This window comes from Tursiops truncatus, chromosome 10 (assembly GCF_011762595.2).
Source record: "Tursiops truncatus isolate mTurTru1 chromosome 10, mTurTru1.mat.Y, whole genome shotgun sequence".
Classification (NCBI taxonomy): Eukaryota; Metazoa; Chordata; class Mammalia; order Artiodactyla; family Delphinidae; genus Tursiops; species Tursiops truncatus.
Window position 1 is genome coordinate 91,763,505 of NC_047043.1, and position 23,816 is coordinate 91,787,320.

Below are 23,816 nucleotides of genomic sequence, written 5' to 3' on the forward strand. Positions count from 1 at the left end.
GTCACTTTCCTGAAGGGTGGGATTTGGCGACTCCGTGTGTCCCGTGAGAAAGCATAAAAATTGAGATCCTCTCAACTAACCACTCGGGACGAAGAGCCCCGATGTAGGAAAGCAGGGGACCGGTGGGGACTCATTCCTGAATTCTGTGGGCAGCTTCTCCGCTGTAATTCAGTTACTGGTTTTCACCCGTTCCCCGAGGGGCCAAGATCAAGTTGATTGTGCTGCGCTCACCGGTAAAGCTGGGGAGGGACATTTCCAGCCAGTCCAGAGTAGTGCACAGCTTTTATTTTACTTTATTCTGCACTTTACATATCTAATTGAAGTATAATTGACTTATAAATGCACAGCTTTTATTAAGCCGAGCAGTTAGGGGGTCTTTGCAGTTCTAGAGCTAAATGTCCTCATCTAGGGGGTAAGATTTGCAGCCAGCGTAAAGTTAACTACGTTGAAAAAGCGGGGGTGGTCTTTTGTGGTGGTGCTTCTTAAATGAAGGGAGGGGAAGGGTCTGGGCAGGAACGTAGCTTATTCCGCGCCCAGGGAATGGGTGTCTGGGAGGGAAATTGCCCTGGGAACCTATATATAATGTGGTGTTTATTCAGCAGTGATTGAGGGGAAGGAGGATGATTCAATATTGCTTGTTTGGTTGGCTGGGGAAGAAATAAGAGCGAAAGATTCTCGTCAATCTTTATTTACAGCCCAGGAGTTGCTGTGCCTCAGTCTTAGCTGATAGGGGCTTGTGCTTGCCCAGCTACTCCAAAGAGAGATGGCAGCAGTTCCTCCACCGTTTAGATGATGGGTGAAAAAATAGGCGACTAGCTGTCCAACTGGTTGGGTTACTGGAATTATTCAAACACGACTTCCTTGTTAGGGAACACAACTTGTGTAACTCGTGACTCTCAGTCCTTGCAGTTATAGAGCAACAGGAATGAGTAAGACTTGGAGAAATAGAGATCAGCAGAACTCCAAACTTCCTTTGAGGAATGTTGCATGGCCTACTTTTTGGGCTCTTTTTGTATAATATGATTGGGGGGGTGCTTGAGGTGACTTTTTTCAACAGTCATAGAAAAGTGGCATGTGTGTCTAGTACCACTAAAATTAGTAAGGAAAGACTTTGCGCTAAGTATCCATATTCGAACTTTTGTGTGATGTGGAAAAGCTCAGCCTGAGTGCAGCTGAGCTCATTTAACTGTACATTTTCTGATATTCCTTTCAGATAAGAATTGGTGTCTCCTCCTAAATTCTATCTTTTTGACAAGACTGAATTATTTTATAGGGCATATAGGTATATTACTACAGTCAGTCTTGTTTGTTGCAGAGAAGTAGTTATTCTTGGGAAACCTAAAAAAAGTTTAGTAAATCTTTGAGGAACTTCTAAAAATACAAGCTCTATTTTCATGCTTATGTTTCCAGTAGACAGTGTAGTTTAATATAATGAGCATGAACTTTGAAGTCAAGCATCCCTGGGTTTGCAGTCTGGCTCTGCCACTTAGCAGCCTTGTATCCTCTTTCAGTCCTTGATTTCCCATCTATTAAGAGGAGATAATAATGGGTTTCTTACAGAGTTGCTGTGAGTACATGAATTGACAGATGTTAAGTGACTCGCGTCATGCCTGCCTATAGAAGGGGTTAGATAAATGGTAACCGATGTTATTATTTGTAGTGGGTATACTCGTTTAATGCAGAAACGATATTTTGAAAAATATTCAGAAAGGAATTAGCTGGGGTCATTTCCGTCTTTGAATTTGTGTATGTATCCAAATGTGGACTGCTGTAGTGGATTCCTAGATTGTGGCAAGTAATCACATCATGTCCTCTCTGTTCCCCCCTTTTTTGCATTAGATTATTTTAACATCTGGAAAGCTGTTGAACTCAAAGTGAGCTATTATTTTAATGTTAGACTCTTCATTGCGTTTTGTTTTGGCTGCGCGGTGCGAGTTGGGGAATCTTAGTTCCCCGACCAGGGATTGAACCTGGATCTATGGCAGTGAGAGCTCTGAGTCCTAACCCCTGGACCGCCAGGGAATTCCCTATACCATTCTTTTTGAATGATATGATGTGGGTAGGTTCTGTTAAGAAAAAATCGTGACGGTAATTGCCCGTGGCCTTTAAGATGCTGGAAAAAAAGAGACCTCAGTAAATTTCATGCCTTTTTTTAAACCTCAGACTTTAATCTAATCTGTGGTTCCTATAGAATATATTGAGGGTGAGGAAAAAGTTAGTAATTAAAAGTGAATTTACAGAGTTTTAGATAGAAACAGTGTGTCCAAAATAGTAAATTTAGCTTTATCTTAAAAAAAGTCAACTGCATTATTCTTTGTATAAAGTGTTTGATTTATAGACTCAGAAATTCAGACGCGTTGACTCCTACGTGTTACTTTAGAAAGTTGGCCGTTTATTTCTCAAATTCAACAAGTAACTTTCCAGGTAGGAAAAGCTTCAGGTGAAGCCAATTTTCTTAGGTAGACATCAACTTTTTGTAAACGTCAAATTAAAATGTGTCTTTATTTTCTGCCTTAAAAGTTAAGACAACTTTGAGTGATGTCATTTAACTTACTCAAAAGGTTTGTGAAGCTGAATTACTTATATGCAGGGTTTGGTCCATTCTGAAATTAGGCAGTTTGCTTACAGAGAGTTTCAGTCCTCAAATTCATATTTTTATGGTTTCAAACCCCAAATGATACTTCATGTTATCTAATGTTTTATGTAGAGACACTTAATATACGTAGTGTTCTCTTTGTTTTGAATATTAAAAAACAGAAAAGAAACACATCTAGTCTTTAATTTTTTTGATTAGTGTTAGGAAATGAAATACTGCCCATTGCTAAGTATTACGGCAGTTATGACGTAATAAAGCATGTGTCTTGTATGTGTAATGTATGTTGAGTAATCTTTATTTTTAACTGAGACCCTTAGATGGGTTATAGGATACTTATGAAGAAATGTTTAATAGGATTTACCAAAATGTTATGGGATAAGTTTTATAGACATTGTGTATTTTTGAAATTAGTAGTATTATAAAAATTTGTCTACATTTTTGTGAAGTATCGAGAGCTCAAAGGTTAATCCAAGGAAAAGTTTATTACTGCTGAGAATTAGAAAAAGGAGATATTTGGAAAAATGGTAGAAATCTGCACCTAGAATAATTTTTTTAAGAGTTTGTAAAAACCTTAATTAAGTGGTCTAATTTTACCCTCGTTTTATAGTTGTAGGTAGGAGATCCAGAAAGGTTAAGTGAAATTCCTAAGGCTAATTAGTAGCAGAGATAAAATTAGAACCCATGGCCAGTGCACTTTCTGCGTCTGTAGATTTACCTGAGGTTAGAACCATAGAGCTGTGAATTGGGAGCTCTTAATCCTTTAAACATCTTTTTTGAATATAAATATACTCCTCTTACAAATCTGGATAGCTTTTTAGATCCAACCTTCTTAAGCATATTGACTAACATTTGAGGAATATACACACACACAGACACACACACACAGTGTTTGTGTATTTGAGGACATCAATTAGAGGAAAGAATGATAATCTATGGAAAGTAGCAATAGTGGAATATTATACTACTGTGTTTGGACATTTAAATAACTGGCTAACAGGCATTGTTGGGTTATTGAACTACGTTTAATATCTTTTAAGAGCAGAAATAGTTCTGTGATCACAGTGCTTCTTATTGAACTACTTTGGGGTAAGAAGGGCAAAAATAGTTTTTAAAGAAAACATGCTCACCTGTAAAGTTTAGCAAATCTGAAACTTGACTGTAGGAGCTGGCCTTCCAGTGAGGTCATCTTCAGATACAGATTCAGAGTTGTGGAACAGGAGGCATCCTGCCAAGGAGCATTTCTTCAAAGTTCTTTACCCCCTTCCCCTTTCCCATTGTGTTTTCCATGCAGGCTTAGAATCTCAAAACAAAATGTTCTCCTTAAGAAGCTGTTAAGAGTGCATTAAGGCACTTTAAATTACTAACTTAGAGGATATTTCACAACTTAAAGCACTGTGTTTCTCAGAGATAAAGTGGAATGTCAGTGAACATGGATACAAAATGCATTGCACCTATTAAAGAAGAGTTATTTACATATTATTTTTAGAAGATCTTTTTTTCCCCTAATTATCAAAATAGCACAGGGTCATTAGTAGAAATTTGAAAAGAATACTATAAAATAGAAGAAACCGCTTGTTATCTCCACCATCCAAAGTTAACTACTGTCAGCATACCAGAGTATTTCCTTTTCATCTTTTTTTTTTTTAAAAAGTATATATCTAAACGGCTAAAAAAGTCTTGAGATAACGTTTATAATGTTTGTATCCTGGTTTGTTTTCTTTTAATTACGGTGTACACATTTTTCTGTGTCTAAAACCATCTTTAATTCCTTCATAATTTATCCTGTTATAGCATATCTTGTGGATATACCACGTATATTTGATCATTTCCTCATTATTGGACAGTTGAGTGGTTTGCAGGGTTTTGCTGTTGTACATCAGTTTGATCTGCATTTCCTGAGGATGGGTTCCAGAGTTGGCGTCACTGGGTCAAGGGTGTGAACATATTTCATGTCAAATGGCCAAATTGCTTTCCAGAAAGTATGCACTCCTACTGAGAAGGTCTTCTGAACAAAACTTGGACTTCATTTAAGCACTTTGTCCTGTGGTATTTTTAGGGCATACTTAGTTTTGTTGGTAAGGTAAAGTTAACCAGCAGTATTTTAAAACTATCCTATCAGATAATTGCTCTGTTTCTTTGTTTAATGTTTTAAGAAGTACCTATTTATGCTTCAGCAACCGCTAAGACTGAGACTATAGAGAACATAATTCCTTTTTCAATTTTCTTTTTTACTAAACTTTGCAGGCAAGCCATATAAATACAGCTCATCCCCTTTAGCTATCACAGCCTATGTTTTAAACTTCCTGGTGGATTGTCTTAGGGGTTTGTATTCCAGAATTATGGCATGTTTCCGTGCAGTCCTTACCTAGTCTTGCCTATTATAGTGGGATGCTGCTCACTTTTTTTGCGGGGGGTGTATTAAAAGCAGTTTTTCCTAAACCAGAGTCTAAGAAAGTTTGCCAGGTAGACCACTTTTTGAAGCTATAGCATATGAAATTTTTAAGTTTATAACTTGAGTATCATTTATACTTGTAAAAGTTGATTTATGTCTTTTGAACTCTTGTACGAAAAAAACAAAGGAAAGAAATATTAACCTGTCTGCTGAATAGGTCAAAATCAAACGATAATTTAAGGCATTTAGTTTTTCTGAGACAGGACAAACCAAAATTGAAATCTGTAATGGAGTGATTTGAGTTAATTTCTTTCTTCAAAGTAAAAACCACAAGTCTTACATTCTATTGTGCTATTTTTTTTAAAGGTTACATTGTTTTTTGTTTTTAATAAATTTATTTATTTTATTTATTTATTTTTGATTGTGTTGGGTCTTCGTTGCTGCGTACAGGCTTTCTCTAGTTGTGGTGAGCAGGGGCTACTCTTCATTGCAGTGCAGGGGCTTCACAGTGCAGGGGCTTCTCATTGCGGTGCTTCTCTTGTTGCGGAGCGCAGGCTCTTGGCGTGCGGGCTTCAGTAGTTGTGGCTCGCAGGCTCTAGAGCACAGGCTCAGTAGTTGTGGCGCACGGACTCAGTTGCTCTGTGACATGTGGGATCTTGCCAGACCAGGGCTCGAACCTGTGTCCCTTGCACTGGCAGGCGGATTCTTAAGCACTCTCCCACCAGGGAAGTCCCGTTATATTGTTTCCTAAATTAGATATTGGATCTTGTATTTGGATCTGATTTCATAGTTTTCCCAGTTTTATATAATAGAATAAGATTCTTATTTCATATCCGGACAAACTTTTTTAAAAAATTAAAATATTAATAAAGCTTTAGGGTTCATTTAGAAATTATCTCTAAGAATACTGTATTTTTAAAAAATTATAATACTGGCAAAATAATTTTAGGATTCAGGTACCTAAGTAGTGACACTTTTCTTGAAAATTGAGGCCTTTCCTCTTAAACTGGGCTAGAAAAGTAATCATTTGTTGTTAAAAAAAAATTGTATGATGATTGGCAAAATGCTTCTAAAAATGTCTTTTGTATCAATTTACTTGATGACAGTTACTTAAGCATCTACCAAAATAGTGTTACTATAAGAATATATTTTGAGCCTAAATTTGTTGGTATATGAATGTGGTATGGTTGAGTTTATTTGGAATATGTATAAGTGGCTACATGAATTAGAATGCATGGAGGTTGGGAGTTGAAAGCCAGATTATTTAGGTCCAGATCCTGACTCTTAACACCTGTACTATTTTTGGCAAGTTATTTAACCGCTCAGTATCTGCTTCCTTACTTGTAAAATAGGAATAATAGTAGTTTCTACCTCATGGAGTTATTACGGGTTTATACTTCTAAAACACTGAACAGTGATCAAAATAAGGCATGTGTTAGCTGCTAGGTTACTATAATATGATCTCCTGGAGAGCAGGGAATTCTCTCTTTTTTGTTCACTGATGTGTTCCAAGTGTCTTAAACAGTTTCTGGCATACACTGGGTGCTAACATGTATTTTGCAATGGACAAATATTACATTTAAAATATAAAATTAAGAACAAGTGTCTTTATGAACCCATATTCATATTTCAGTATGCAAAGTGTAGCATAATGTTAGGAATGAGAGTTTTGGAATCTGATAGATTTGGATTTGAATATTGACTTGGCTATATATCACTTGTATTAGCATCTGTGTGTTTCATTTTTTCCTCCTCTGTAAAATGTAGATGGTCAAAGAACTGCCTCCTGGAGTGGTTTTCAGAATTAAATGAATGTATATAAAGTGCTTAGCACTGTGCCTGGCACATAGCACTCTAAATGGTAACTGTTATGTGTCAGGGGTAACATTTGATGTAATCATCAGCCTTTATGCTCAATTATTTTTTAGATTTCTCTTAATTATATTTAAATATTTGTAGCTTTTGTTTAGGAAGTAAGGTTTGGTTTTGTTTAATTCTTGGAAAAGTTTTGAGCACGTTATATTTTATCATGTTGAATTTTTTTGATAGCTGAGATGGGCTGGTAGAAAAAATGTTCTAGCCTCCTGGATAGGCTAGTTATTTTTGATGGACCTACTCATATAATTCTTCCTTTTAGAAAATGAGGTTAATAGATCTATATACTTCTCCTTGGACTGTGTGTGTGTGTGTCTGTGTGTCTGTGTGTGTGTATATATAATTGTATTATTTGTTATGGAAAGAATTTACAGGGAATTGGAAATATGAGTTGTTCTTTTGTTTGTCCCACCACTGACTAATGGCAGGACTGTGGACAAGTCATTTAACTTCTCTGTTCTTCGGTTTTGATGCTTGTGAAGAGTGAATAAGCACTGACAACCTTATTGTTTGAGAATTTAGTGGTGCTTTCCTATATCTGGAATTGGAACTCTTACTCACAGATCAGAGAATAAAATAAAAGTGTAAAGGCTCCAATATAAAATGCCGGTTATAAGATCCCAGCCTCTTGCCAGAAGAAAAACTGAGATGGTTTGCTGCTTTATTTAAGAGGTGGAAAGGTAGACGGATCCCAACAGGAAGAAAAGAGTGAACCTTTTGAGTAGTACCTGCCCTCTAGAATTCAGGTGTCCTGTACAAATATATGCTTAGATGAACTTTTTAAATTTGTATTAAACCATAGTAGTGCTTTTTGTGTATGTTTGTTGTAATTTTTAAACCAGGATTTAAGATCCAAGTGGATTTTAGTCACTGTTGACAGCTGTAAATTTGCAAGCCCCAGCAGGCAGTGTGCTGTGTCTGTGTTGGCCTGTTCCCCTAGATGAGAACTGGGCTCTGCAGACTGCATGCAGGCTGGGCCAGAAAGGGCTTTTGGCAGAGTTTCCTTTCTTAAGGTGGCTTAAGGTCTGGTTTAGACACACATCACTAGGCTACCTTTTCTTTACTTTTTTCTTGAAAGCTCATTTTGTCTGGAGAATGGTTTAACACAAATATATAGATTTGATCATTTCTGAATAGTTTCTTTCAGAGGAAAAACTGGGAAATGGAGGAAATTCACTTTTTTCTCCCTCTATAATCTACCTGTTTCACTCCACTAGCTGTTGGTTTCCTTATTTTGATCTTATTATTTCTTCATTCAGTGGCTGAATTAAAAAACTTAAAACGTTTAAAAAAATACACAAAATCCATATTGTTTAAAAAAGTAGTGTGGATATACAGATTGGAAAAAATAATCTTTAATACCATTAAGATTTAATCACTATTAACATTAAGCTGTATATCCTTCAGATTTTTTCTTCTCCCTTTATATATACAAATATCAGCTTTTAAAAAATTGATGTATTTGACATATAATATATTAATTTTAGTTGTATAATGTAACGATTCTATGTTTGTATCTACTGTGAAATAATCACTACAGTAAGTCCAGTTAACATCACTACCATACATAGTTAGAATTTTTTTCTTGTGATGATTACTCTCGTAGTAACTGCAAGTATACAATACGGTATTCTTAACTATAGTCACTTTTCTGTACATTACATCTCATGACTTCTGTATGTATTTTGTAACTGGAAGTTTGTACCTTTTGATCTCCTTTCACCTATTCCAGCCCCAATCTGTTCTCCGTCTATGAGTTGGGATATTTTGTGTTTTGTTTTAGATTCCATATATGTGTCTTTCTCTGTCTCAGTTATTTCACTTAGCATAATGCCCAGTATATGCTTTCTTGACAACATTGATGGGATCATGCTGTACATGCTGAGTGGTCTCGAGTAGTCTACTTGATTTACCTACTTTGACGGCTAATAGGCAACTCACATTCAGTCAGTTCAAGACGGAATTCCTGATCCCTTCCTCTCTCAATCCAAGGAACCAACATCTACCCTTATCTTAAAAATATTTTTTAAAAAAAGAAAAAAAGGATGTTACAGGCTTTAAATAACCCTTATGTGTACATTTTGGTTACAGGCATGATTTTCCACTGTTGAGTGATTGAGATGTTGGCGCCTAAAACTTTCATTTTGTAGTTTTCTTTGGAGTTCCAGGAAGTGGGCCAAATGATTTGACCAGCTTTAACCTTTACATTTTCCTGTCATCCTGTGTATGGTAGGTATCTTCCCCAGTCAGGATTGATCATGTCACCTCCATTGTAATTTTCACCACACTTACCACCATCAGAGATTATCTTGCTTATTGTCTTCATCTGTCTTCTGAATATAAATTCCATAGGAGCAGGGCTTTTTCCTTTTTTCATTGGTGCATCCCAGGGCAAAGAACAGTGCCTGGCACATAGTAAGCTCTCTAAATGTTGAGTGAATGAATGAATATAACAGCAAAGTAGTGTATCTATTCTTTTATACTCAAACTGTGTGCAAGGCATCATGGTAGGAGATGATTCATAAATGTATCAGGCAGGGTTATTTGTGGTAGAGTATTTGCCTCATAATAGCCATGTATAGGATAGAAATATTAAGTGCCTTAAAATTGGCACATAATGTTATGGGAATCTCCCCACCCTCACGGAAGACATAAGGGGAGTTTTAGAAAGGCAGTTTGCTGGCTTTGGGTGGGACTGTGTTGAGAATGGCCATGGAGCTGAGCTTTGAGTAGGGTGGTTTTCATTCATTCAGTGGATAGTTGAATCAGTGTTCTAGGCAACATATGCATAATGAAGAACAAAAGAGATACAGTTCCTTCTGTTGTGGAGCTTCCAGTGCCACGAAGGAACAGTAGGAGAAGCAAAGACACAATTGAGGGCAAGAACTTTTGTCAACTTGAGTGTAACCTGCACGAAGGGAAAAAAACCCAAAAGCCTAGAAAAATGGGTTGAATCAGTTAACACAAAACCTTGAGTAAATTTGAATCTGTAGGCATGGGGAGCCATTGAAGATTTTGTTCATGGGAATGAAGACCTGTGTTTCCAAAGGATTAATTTAGTAGCAATATAGAGAGCATCAAGAAGGAAATTGGTTGCAAGATTATTACAGAAGTCTAGTTAAGAGATAATTAAGTGGGGTGGGGAGTAAGAGAAAGTAGTGAGCTTTATTATGGAAGTGGAGTGGGTACAGTTGAACAGTTGAATCAGATGTACAGGGCAAAGGGGAATTTGTAGTCAAAGACCTTTTTAAGGATTTAAGTGGAAGATGGTGGAAGAGTGAGACGCGGAGATCACCTTCCTCCCCACAGATACACCAGAAATACATCTACATGTGGAACAACTCCTACAGAACACCTACTGAACACTGGCAGAAGACCTCAGACCTCCCAAAAGGCAAGAAACTCCCCACGTACCTGGGTAGGGTGAAAGAAAAAAGAATAAACAGACAAAAGAATAGGGACGGGACTTGCACCAGTGGGAGGGAGCTGTGAGGGAGGAAAGGTTTCCACACACTAGGAAGCCCCTTCGCGGGCGGAGACTGCGGGTGGCGGAGGGGGAAGCTTCGGAGCCAGAACCGCGGAGGAGAGCGCAGCAACAGGGGTGCGGAGGGCAAAGCAGAGAGATTCCAGCACAGAGGATCGGTGCCAATTGGCACTCACCAGCCCGGGAGGCTTGTCTGCTCACCCGCCAGGGCAGGCGGGGCTGGGAGAGGGCTGGGGTTGGTGGCGTGAGCACAGCCTGCAGGGGGTTAGTGCACCACGGCTAGCCGGGAGGGAGTCCGGGGAAAAGTCTGGACCTGCAGAAGAGGCAAGAGACCTTTTCTACCCTCTTTGTTTCCTGGTGCGCGAGGAGAGGGGATTAAGAGTGCTGCTTAAAGGAGCTCCAGAGACGGGCACGAGCTGCGGCTAAAAGCGCGGACCCCAGAGACGGGCATGAGACGCTAAGGCTGCTGCTGCCGCCACTAAGAAGCCTGTGTGCGAGCACAGGTCACTATCCATACCCCCTTTCTGGAGAGCCTGTGCAGCCCCCCACTGCCAGGGTACCGGGATCTAGGGACAACTTCCCCGGGAGAACACAAGGCGCACCTGAGGCTGCTGCAATGTCCCACTGGCCTCTGCCACCGCAGGCTCACCCCGCACTCTGTGCCCCTCCCTCCCCCCAGCCTGAGTGAGCCAGAGCCCCCGAATCAGCGGCTCTTTTAACCCCGTCCTGTCTGAGCGAAGAACAGATGCCCTCCGGCGGCCTACACGCAGAGGCGGGGCCAAATCCAAAGCAGAGCCACGGGAGCTGTGAGAACAAAGAAGAGAAAGGGAAATCTCTCCCAGCAGCCTCAGAAGCAGTGGATTAAAGCTCCACAATCAACTTGATGTACCCTGCATCTTTGGAATACCTGAATAGACAACGAGTCATCCCAAATTGAGGAGGTGGACTTTGGAGAGCAAGATTTATTATTTTTTCCCCTTTTCCTCTTTTTGTAAGTATGTGTATGCTTCTGTGTCAGATTTTGTCTGTATAGCTTTGCTTCCACCATTTGTCCTAGGGTTCTATCCTTCCTTTTTTTTAAAAAAATCTTTTTCTTAATAATTATTTTTTTATTTTAATTTAATTTAATTTTATCTTACTTTATTTTATTTTACTTTATCTTCTTTCTTTCTTTCCTTCCTTCCCACCCTCCCTCCCTCCCTCGCTCCTTTCTTTCTTTCTCCTTCCTTCCTTCCTTCCTTCCTCCCTTCCTCCCTTCCTCCCTTCCTCTCTCCCTTCCTCCCTCCCTCCCTTCCTCCCTTCCTCTCTCCCTTCCTCCCTCCCTCCCTCCCTCCCTTCCATTCCTTCCTTCCTTCCTTCTCTCCCTTTTATTCTGAGCTGTGTGGATGAAAGGCACTTGGTGCTTCAGCCAGGAGTCAGTGCTGTGCCTCTGAGGTGGGAGAGCCAACTTCATGACACTGGTCCACAAGAGACCTCCCAGCTCCACACAATATCAAATGGCAAAAATCTCCCAGAGATCTCCATCTTAACACCAGCACCCAGCTTCACTCAACTACCAGCAAGCTACAGTGCTGGACACCCTATGCCAAACAACTAGCAAGACAGGAACATAACCCCACCCATTAGCAGAGAGGCTGCCTAAAATCATAAGTCCACAGACACCCCAAAACACACCACCAGACGTGGACCTGCCCACCAGAAAGACAAGATCCAGCCTCATCCACCAGAACACAGGCACTAGTCCCCTCCACCAGGAAGCCTACACAACCCACTGAACCAACCTTAGCCACTGGGGACAGACACCAAAAACAATGGGAACTACGAACCTGCAGCCTGCAAAAAGGAGACCCCAAACACAGTAAGATAAGCAAAATGAGAAGACAGGAAAACACACAGCAGATGAAGGAGCAAGATAAAAACCCACCAGACCTAACAAATGAAGAGGAAATAGGCAGTCTACCTGAAAAAGAATTCAGAATAATGATAGTAAAGATGATCCAAAATCTTGGAAACAGAATAGACAAAATGCAAGAAACATTTAACAAGGACCTAGAAGAACTAAAGATGAAACAAGCAGCGATGAACAACACAATAAATGAAATTAAAAATACTCTAGATGGGATCCATAGCAGAATAACTGAGGCAGAAGAATCAATAAGTGACCTGTAAGATAAAATAGTGGAAATAACTACTGCAGAGCAGAATAAAGAAAAAAGAATGAAAAGAACTGAGGACAGCCTCAGAGGCCTCTGGGACAACATTAAATGCACCAACATTAGAATTATAGGGGTTCCAGAAGAAGAAGACAAAAATAAAGGGACTGAGAAAATATTTAAAGAGATTATAGTTGAAAACTTCCCTAATATGGGAAAGGAAATAGTTAATCAAGTCCAGGAAGCACAGAGAGTCCCAGACATAATAAATCCAAGGAGAAACATGCCAAGACACATATTAATCAAACTGTCAAAAATTAAATACAAAGAAACCATATTAAAAGCAGCAAGGGAAAAACAACAAATAACACACAAGGGAATCCACATAAGGTTAACAGCTGATCTTTCAGCAGAAACTCTGCAAGCCAGAAGGGACTGGCAGGACATATTTAAAGTGATGGAGGAGAAAAACCTGCAACCAAGATTACTCTACCCAGCAAGGATCTCATTCAGATTTGATGGAGAAATTAAAACCTTTACAGACAAGCAAAAGCTGAGAGAGTTCAGCACCACCAAACCAGCTTTACAACAAATGCTAAAGGAACTTCTCTAGGCAAGAAACACAGAGAAGGAAAAGACCTACAATAACGAACCCAAAACAGTTAAGCAAATGGGAATAGGAACATACATATCAATAATTACCTTAAATGTAAATGGACTAAATGATCCCACCAAAAGACACAGATTGGCTGAATGGATACAAAAACAAGACCCATATATATGCTGTCTATAAGAGACCCACTTCAAACCTAGAGACACATACAGACTAAAAGTAAGGGGATGGAAAAAGATATTCCATGGAAATGGAAACCAAAAGAAAGCTGGAGTAGCAATTCTCATATCAGACAAAATAGACTTTAAAATAAAGACTATTAGAAGAGACAAAGAAGGACACTACATAATGATCAAGGGATCGATCCAAGAAGAAGATATAACAATTGTAAATATTTATGCACCCAACATAGGAGCACCTCAATACATAAGGCAAATACTAACAGCCATAAAAGGGGAAGTCGACAGTAACACATTCATAGTAGGGGACTTTAACACCCCACTTTCACCAACGGACAGATCATCCAAAATGAAAATAAATAAACACAAGCTTTAAATGATACATTAAACAAGATGGACTTAATTGATATTTATAGGACATTCCATCCAAAAACAGAATACACACTTTTCTCAAGTGCTCACGGAACATTCTCCAGGATAGATCATATCTTGGGTCACAAATCAAGCCTTGGTAAATTTAAGAAAATTGAAATCGTATCAAGTATCTTTTCTGACCACAACTCTGTGAGACTAGATATCAATTACATGAAAAGATCTGTAAAAAATACAAACACATGGAGACTAAACAATACTTAATAACGAAGTGATCATGGAAGAAATCAAAGAGGAAATAAAAAAATACTTAGAAACAAATGACAATGGAGACACGATGACCCAAAACCTATGGGATGCAGCAAAAGCAGTTCTAAGAGGGAAGTTTATAGCAATACAATCCTACGTTAAGAAACAGGAAACATCTCAAATACACGACCTAACCTTACACCTAAAGCAATTAGAGAAAGAAGAACAAAAAACCCCCCAAAGTTAGCAGAAGGAAAGAAATCATAAAAATCAGATCAGAAATAAATGGAAAAGAAATGAAGGAAATGATAGCAAAGATCAATAAAACTAAAAGCTGGTTCTTTGAGAAGATAAACAAAATTGATAAACCATTAGCCAGACTCATCAAGAAAAAAAGGGAGAAGACTCAAATCAATAGAATTAGAAATGAAAAAAGAGAAGTAACAACTGACACTGCAGAAATACAAAAGATCATGAGAGATTACTACAAGCAACTCTATGCCAATAAAATGGACAACCTGGAAGAAATGGACAAATTCTTAGAAATGCACAACCTACCAAGACTGAATAAGGAAGAAATAGAAAATATGAACAGACCAATCACAAGCACTGAAATTGAAACTGTGATTAAAAATCTTCCAACAAACAAAAGCCCAGGACCAGATGGCTTCACAGGCAAATTCTATCAAACATTTAGAGAAGAGCTAACACCTATCCTTCTCAGACTCTTCCAAAATACAGCAGAGGGAGGAACACTCCCAAGCTCATTCTGTGAGGCCACCATCACCCTGATACCAAAACCAGAAAATGATGTCACAAAGAAAGAAAATTACAGGCCAATATCACTGATGAACATAGATGCAAAAATCCTCAACAAAATACTAGCAAACAGAATCCAACAGCACATTAAAAGGATCATACACCATGATCAAGTGGAGTTTATTCCAGGAATGCAAGGATTCTTCAATATATGCAAATTAATCAATGTGATACACCATATTAACAAATTGAAGGAGAAAAACCATATGATCATCTCAATAGATGCAGAGAAAGCTTTCGACAAAATTCTACACCCATTTATGATAAAAACCGTGCAGAAAGTAGGCAAAGAGGGAACTTTCCTCAACATAATAAAGGCCATATATGGCAAACCCACAGCCAATTTCATCCTCAATGGTGAAAACTGAAAGCATTTCCACTAAGATCAGGAACAAGACAAGGTTGCCCACTCTCACCAGTCTTATTCAACATAGTTTTGGAAGTTTTAGCCACAGCAATCAGAGAAGGAAAGGAAATAAAAGGAATCCAAATCGAAAAAGAAGTAAAGTTTTCACTGTTTGCAAATGACATGATACTGTACATAGAGAATCTTAAAGAGGCTACCAGAAAACTACTAGAGCTAATCAATGAATTTGGGAAAGTAGCAGGATACAAAATTAATGCACAGAAATCTCTTGCATTTCTATACACTAATGATGAAGACTCTGAAAGTGAAATCAAGAAAACACTCCCATTTACATTGCAACAAAAAGAATAAAATATCTAGGAATAAGCCTACCTAAGGAGACAAAAGACCTGTATGCAGAAAGTTATAAGACACTGATGAAAGAAATTAAAGATGATGCAAATGGATGGAGAGATATACCATGTTCTTGGATTGGAAGAATCAACACTGTGAAAATGACTATACTACCCAAAGCAATCTACAGATTCAAAGCAATCCCTATCAAACTACCACTGGCATTTTTCACAGAACTAGAACAAAAAATTTCACAATTTGTATGGAAACACAGAAGACCCCAAATAGTCATAGCAATCTTGAGAAAGAGAAATGGAGCTGGCGGAATCAGGCTCCCTGACTTCAGACTATATTACAAAGCTACAATAATCAAGACAGTGTGGTACTGGCACAAAAACAGAAAGATGAATGGAACAGGACAGAAAGTCCAGACATAAACCCACACACCTATGGTCACTTTATTTTTGATAAAGGAGGCAAGAATATAGAGTGGAGAAAAGACAGCCTCTTCAATAAGTGGTGCTGGGAAAACTGGACAGCTACATGTAAAAGAATGAAATTAGAACACTCCCTAACACCATACACAAAAATAAACTCAAAATGGATTAAAGACCTAAATGTAAGGCCAGGCACTGTAAAACTCTTAGAGGAAAACATAGGCAGAACACTCTGACATAAATCACAGCAAGATCCTTTTTGACCCACCTCCTAGAGAAATGGAAATAGAAACAAAAATAAACAAATGGGACCTAATGAAACTTAAAAGCTTTTGCACAGCAAAGGAAACCATAAACAAGATGAAAAGACAGCCCTCAGAATGGGAGAAAATATTTGCAAATGAAGCAACTGACAAAGGATTAATCTCCAAAATTTGTAAGCAGCTCATGCAGCTTAATATGAAAAAAACAAACAACCCAATCCAAAAATGGGCAGAAGACCTAAACAGACATTTCTCCAAAGAAGATGTACAGATTGCCAACAAATACATGAAAGAATGCTCAACATCATTAATCATTAGAGAAATGCAAATCAAAACTACAATGAGATATTATCTCATATCAGTCAGAATTTCCATCATCAAAAAATCTAGAAACAATAAATGCTGGAGACTGTGTGGAGAAAAGGGAACACTTTTGCACTGCTGGTGGGACTATGAATTGGTACAGCCACTATGGAGAACAGTATGGAGGTTCCTTAAAGAACTACAAATAGAACTACCATATGACCCAGCAACCCCACTACTGGGCATATACCCTGAGAAAACCATAATTCAAAGAGTCATGTACCAAAATGTTCATTGCAGCTCTATTTACAATAGCCAGGAGATGGAAACAACATAAGTGTCCATCATTGGATGAATGGATAAGATGTGGCACATGTACACAATGGAATATTACTCAGCCATAAAAAGAAACGAAATTGAGCTATTTGTAATGAGGTGGATAGACCTAGAGTCTGTCATACAGCATGAAGTAAGTCAGAAAGAGAAAGACAAATACCGTATGCTAACACATATATATGGATTTAAGGGGAAAAAAATGTCATGAAGAACCTAGGGGTAAGACAGGAATAAAGACACAGACCTACTGGAGAATGGACTTGAGGATATGGGGAGGGGGAAGGGTACGCTTTGACAAAGCCAGAGAGTGGCGTGGACATATATACACTACCAAATGTAAAATAGATAGCTAGTGGGAAGCAGCCACATAGCACAGGGAGATCAGCTCGGTGCTTTGTGACCACCTGGAGGGGTGGGATAGGGAGGGTGGGAGGCAAGGAGACCTAAGAGGGAAGAGATATGGGAACATATGTATATGTATAACTGATTCACTTTGTTATAAAGTAGAAACTAACACCCCATTGTAAAGCAGTTACACTCCAATAAAGATGTAAAAAACGTTTTTTTAAAAAGGATTTAAGTGAGTGGTGGGAAATGTGATTGTGTGATCAACAAGTAGCACATATTGGGGTAGAAAAGGTGGAATGGGTGAAGAGAAGGGGATAAGTTGAGTATAGAATGTATTATATAATTAATGATATAAAGGGAATGCTGTTTGGGAAGGGAATTAGTACTATATTTACGTACAGTGGCACTAAAACTGAGAATTGAAATTTCCTCCAAAATCTTGCCAGTGTTTAGTATGCAAGGACCAAGCAGAATATCTCCACTTCTTCAGAATTGCAGTTGGACTATCTTTTTTTTTTTTTTAATAAATTTATTTATTTTAGTTTTGGCTGAGTTGGGTCTTCGTTGCTGCGCGTGGGCTTTCTCTACTTATGGCGTGTGAGGGCCACTCTTCGTTGTGGTGTGTGGGCTTCTCATTGCGGTGGCTTCTCTTTGTTGTGGAGCACAGGCTCTAGGCATGCGGGCTCGGTAGTTGTGGCTCATGGGCTCTAGAGCGCAGGCTCAGTAGTTGTGATGCATGGGCTTAGTTGCTCCGCGGCATTTGGGATCTTCCTGGACCAAGGATCAAACCTGTGTTCCCTGCATTGGCAGGCGGATTCTTAACCACTACGCCACCAGGGAAGCCCCAGTTGGACTATCTTGATTTATTTTTGGTGCTTAGGTGCATTAATCTGTGCCCAGAATGAAGGCCTTCCATAACAGGTCCTTTCCGCTGCTGAATGAAGGCTGTGTGTTCAGAGTGACTCATACTCTTTTATAGTCTTGGAAGCCCTTGCTACTTTGAAGAGGAATGTTTCTATCCCTGGAACATGTCTGGTTTAGTGTCTTTCTACTGAAGAGAAAAGTTGTTATGTGTCATTTATTTTCTTTAAACATAAAGAGTATCCGATTTGTTGGGATTTTTTCTTAGGTGCTGGGTAAGCTTGTAGATAGTATTAGGCTCAGAATATCATTTTTTCTTTCTTGTCAGGTTACATTACTGTTTATTTTACTGTGTGGTTGTGAAAACAAAGTGTTATCCTCAGTTCTCATGTCAGGCAGTTTGATGTCTGCTTAGAGCCTCACTTAGTGCAGTCTGTCGTGGACTTATAGTGCTCAAAGTGCTCAAAGACATCAGTTCATCTTCGAATGTGGACATTACCATAAAACAAGACAGGAAGTGGCTGTGCCACCTACACTATGTCGTTCTCAAGGGTGATTAACACAAAGAATGTTCCTAGACCTCCTATTTCTTTTAATTTCTTTTATTTATTTATTTTTGGCTGCATTGAGTCTTCATTGCTGTGCGTGGGCTTTCTCTAGTTGCGGCGAGCGGGGACCACTCTTCGTTGCGGTGGGCGGGCTTCTCATTGCGGTGGCTTCTCTTGTGGCAGAGCACGGGCTCTAGGCGCACGGGCTTCAGTAGTTGTGGCACGTGGGCTCGGTAGTTGTGGCTCGCAGGCTCTAGAGCGCAGGCTCAGTAGATGTGGTGCACGGGCTTAGTTGCTCCAAGGCATGTGGGATCTTCCTGGACCAGGGCTCAAACCCGTGTCCCCTGAATTGGCAGGCGGATTCTTAACCACTGTGCCACCAGAGAAGCCCCATCCTACTGTTTCTTAATCCTCCTTTTCCTTTATTTCCATCACACAGGGCATTCAAGAAAAATCTTTTCATTCATTTAGTTAATGAAACAGTTGACTGTTTTATGAAGTGCTTTCGCACACAATGCATTGTATGATTTTTTGTGGCTCCTTTGTTAAGTGGATATTCATTATATAGGGTAAAGAAAGGTTTAAGTGACACAGTTTTTAGATAGATCTGGAATTCAACTCCAGTGCTCAGCCTGAATGTTGTATTCCATAAAGAAGGCGAACTATGATGAATCCATGGTGACCGACAAATCCTTTAGGGTTGTACTTTGCCACCTGATAAGTACAGTTCTTCCAAGTCCTGTTACAGACTAGTTTGGAAATTGGACATGACCTTGTGTTGTTCCATATGCGATTTTAGCTTTCTTTGGCTGTTTGTTGCCAAATACTTTGTCTCCTTTACTGGTTGTTTAAATAGCCCCTATTTTATCGTTTCTAGGAGCATTTCTAAATCTTAGTGTTTTGTTGTGTTTTTGTGAGACTTAGGAGGGGGTCTTAAATTTGCCAGTGTGAGTGTGGGGAGAAGGATAGAGGAAGCAGGCCTTTGGAATCCATGTTAGACTGTGGTAATGAAGGAGAATGAGACACCCAAGATATCAACACCCCCCCCCTTTAATTTTGGCCTACAATACAGTTTTTATCTCCCAGTGTTCCTTTTCCCTTAGATGACACTGTCTTACACATTGTTTAGGTCCCAGATCTGTGAAACCTTGCCCCAGCTCTTCTCCCAGGCAAAGTTAATTGTCCCTTGCTCTGTTGTCATAATACTTTGTTCAGAATTGTATTTGAGCCAGTTATCTGTTCATCTGTCCCTACTTCCAGACTGTAAACTTACTTATTATTATTTATGCCCCCTAAGTGTAGATCTGGGCCTGACTCAGTAGGTGCTTCATAATTATTGACTTAATATAGTGAAGCAGAGTCAGGTCATGTTTAAGTATGTTGGGTCAGACAGGCCTAAATTTGAATTCTAGATCTGTCAAAGCTCTGTGATGCCCTCAGAATTTTAGTTTGCTCATTGGTGATGTGGGAGTGAGACTAGGTACCCCAGGGACGCATGGTATGAGGTAAGGTAATCAGCACAATCCCTGGCATGTAGTGAATGCTCCATAGTTAGTAATTATCATTGTGGTTGATGTGATGTTTGGGAATTAGGGCAGGGGCATGTGCTCCATTTAGATGGTAGGTGAAATGGAAACCCCTCACTCCTCAAGTGAGCACTGAGTAGGGATTCAGTTTCAGCGGGGGATGAAAGGCTCCTGAGAGTCAGGGTAGAGGTGTAATGGGTGCTAGGGACCAATTTCTGATTCTTGGTGAAGGTTTTCCATTATTGTGAGAGAGAAACTAAAATAACAGACTGTCCTTTGCCATAGTCCACTGTAGATGTGCTAGGATGTTTAGAGCAACCGTTTGAAAATTTTGCTGGTTTATTTGGTTTGTCTTCCTGTTTGTACATTTAGTTGTGGTTACTGGTTTTGGCTTGGTGGGAGAGATTCTGATTGCTCTAAGTTGGTATTTTACTGCACATGCTAGTAGAATACTAGCATAGTATCTATTTACAGCCTCTCAATTGACCATTGAGTGTGTATTTTGTTGTTGTTGCTTTTGAGCATCCTAACGTTGCCTTCAAGCTTCTGGACAGATGATGACCCTTGCTTATTTATCAACAAATAACCCTCAAATGCCTGAAGTAGTATATTCAAGTAGTGAATAACATTAGGGCTTTGAAGTTTAGACTTGGATTCAAATCCCGGTTTTGCCACTATTTATAGCTGAGTGTGTGACCTTGACACCTTGACCTCTAACTTCCATTTCTGTAAAGTGAGGCCAATAAATCAAATGGTGTTGTGCTGCTATTGTTATTTTTATTGTTATTAATAGGGTAAGCCAGCAACATGTATCCTAGCTAATAACTAATGTATTCTTGATGCAGTAATCACATATAACTGGAAAATATTCTTGTTACTTCAGCCTCTTTCTGCACTTTCAGTTCCCTGCCAAGCTCCCCACCCGGATGGTAGTAAGTGGGGTTGTAGACAGCTACTGAATTAATAATGATGTTAGCATCTTAGAAGGCTCTGCAGTTTGGAACCTGAGCAGTGTACAGTGACTCAGTGTTTCATGACTGTCCATCATTTAAGAGCTGAGTTTCAGTATGAAGCAATTCTGATAACACTGATTGGGCTAATGGAGTAACTTTACAGTGTTTAATGTTTCTTTGGGGACACCCAGAGAGCCAGAGTGTGAAAAATAGCCACTGAGAGAGAACGTATTCAGATCATTTTGTGCAGCCATGCCACTGTACTGCCAAACTGATAAACATTGAATAAGAGATGCCTCCGCTGATACACAAATAAATAGATAGCTAAAAGAATTGATGTGTTTTAGTTTAATATGTTTTTAGGGAATTATTAACTTTAATATTTAAAAAAGTAAACAGCGCTACTAAACATTTTACAGTGGGGAAGACAAAGCAACCCACATGACATTATTAGTGGAGGAGATAAGTTTGTAAATCCACAAGGCCAGAAAGTGTTACAAGTAGGCAGTAAAGGACTAATAAATTAAAATCCATGTTTTAATGTATCCTAATGATAGGTCCCACAGTTTGCTTTCTCCAGAGTCTGACATCAGAATTGTGTTTATAAACATTTTCTTGCCTCCACTACTTCTGTCAAGAATGCCTAGGCTAGGGCTTCCCTGCTGGCGCAGTGGTTAAGGATCCGCCTGCCAATGCAGGGGACGTGGGTTCAAGCCCTGGTCCAGGAAGATCCCACATGCTGCGGAGCAACTAAACCCTTGCGCCACAACTACTGAGCCTGCACTCTAGAGCCCATGAGCCACAACTGCTGAGCCCGTGTGCCACAGCTACTGAGCCTGTGCTCTAGAGCCCATGCTCCGCAACAAGAGAAACACTGCAATGAGAAGCCCGCGCACTGCAACAGAAAGTAGCCCCCGCTCTCCGCAACTAGAGAAAGCACATGTACAGCAATGAAGACCCAATGCAGCCAAAAATAAATAAATAAAATAAGTTAAAAAAAAAAAAGAATGCCTAGGCTAGTCTTTAAAAGATAAGGGAGGATTGCCTATCGGTTTTATGAAATAATTGTGGAGCATGGTTTTAGTAGCTTCATTTATCTTCCAGATGGAAACGAGAACTGATAAGAGATCACGCATATACTGTCATCAGGCAAGATATGGTGTAATCCTAGGTTACATTTAGAGGATTTTTCATTCTAACATTTAAGGGTTTCAAGTAGCAATAGTAGTAATGGATTAAGTTCTAAACTAGGAGATGGTTTCTTGGTACCTTCTAAGTAATGTCTTTGACATTTGTTTGATTGCAGATCTAAAAAGCCACTAATGGATATTACAGTTTCAGTGAGCAGTGAAATTTGTTTGCCTGGAAATAGATTGAGGCATACTCAGACAATTGTGTAAAACGTTGCCAACAGTTAGATTTCTTCATGGCCTAGAAAAACTCCTGTATAACTTCCCTTAAAGAAGTGGAGCTGGGCTTCCCTGGTGGCGCAGTGGTTGAGAGTCCGCTTGCCGATGCAGGGGACACGGGTTCGTGCCCCGGTCCGGGAGGATCCCACATGCCGCGGAGTGGCTGGGCCCGTGAGCCATGGCCGCTGAGCCTGCGCGTCCAGAGCCTGTGCTCCGCAATGGGAGAGGCCACAACAGTGAGAGGCCAGCATACCGCAAAAAAAAAAAAAAAGAAAGAAATGGAGCTGAACAGGAAGCAAAAGTAGTTAATGGATGATATTGGACCTGGGAGTTCTGAATGTGTCAGTTCAGTTCCTACAGGGTGTCCTGTCTAAGAGAAGTTAGGGGAATATGCGATACAGAGCTTGCGGGGCTCCTAGTGACCTTCTTACTCATATTCTTTCAGAGGTGGCAATGGTCATGGCATCATCTTCCTATACAGGATATGATAGCTTGTTTTCTTCACTTTGGGGACCATGTGTGGCAGTGTTAAATTTGATGCTCTTTTGGTGCCTCAGGAACTAAGCTTCATGGATAAATTCCAACACAGATTAATCTTGTCTTTATTTCTCTATTTAGAGAATATTGGAGCAGGTTTTCACGCTGCTTAAAACTGAAATGTGGGTACAGTCAGAAGAGAAAAGACACCCTCGGGGAAGCAGCTGTATGTGTGGAACTGATTTGTTGTATTCTGAAAATTAGAATAAATGGTTCCTGGGATACCAGGAACCATCGAGGAGTTATCACCAGTAACCTCCTGGCAGGGGAGCTTGGCATGCTCCCACTCCGCTACCCTTCCCCACCAATCTCTGTCTGGGCCTAGAGATTTCTATTTAAGAAGATTTAAAATTACTTATTCCATTTCTTTAATAAATAGAGGACTGTTAAAGTTTTTCTTCCTTGGTAAGTTTTGATAGATTGTAACTTTGAAGGAATTGGTCCATTGCACTGGAGTTGTTGAATTTGTGTGCATAGAGTTCATAGTATTTCCTTATTATCCGTTTAATGTCTGTAGAGTTTAGTGATATCTCTTCCTTCATTGTTGGTATCCATAATTTTTGTCTCCTCTTTTTTCATTTGTTAGTTTATCAGTTTTATCTATCTTTAGAGAACCAGCTCTTGGTTCCATTGATTTACTTCTATGGATTTTCTGTTCAGTGTTATTAATTACTGCTCTTACTATTTTCTTCTGCTTATTTTGGATGTATTTTGCTCTCCCTCCCCCCCTCCCCAGTTTTATTGAGATATAATTGACATAAGCACTGGGTAAGTTTAAGGTATACAGCATAATGATTTGACTTTCATATATTGTGATGAAATGATTGTCACAAGTTTAGTTAATACTCATCACCTCTAGATAC

At 39.4% G+C, this 23,816-nt stretch overlaps 1 protein-coding gene and 1 long non-coding RNA gene across 2 annotated transcripts in view; both read left to right on the forward strand.

The window, feature by feature from the left end:
- The window catches only part of ARL8B (ARF like GTPase 8B), a 65,713-nt gene that overhangs the window by 720 nt on the left and 41,177 nt on the right, over nucleotides 1-23,816 (forward strand). The window lies entirely within an intron of this gene.
- LOC141275698 (uncharacterized) lies at nucleotides 241-22,695 on the forward strand. Its single transcript, XR_012323903.1, has 2 exons — nucleotides 241-9,092; nucleotides 10,173-22,695. It is a non-coding gene; the product is annotated as an uncharacterized lncRNA (long non-coding RNA).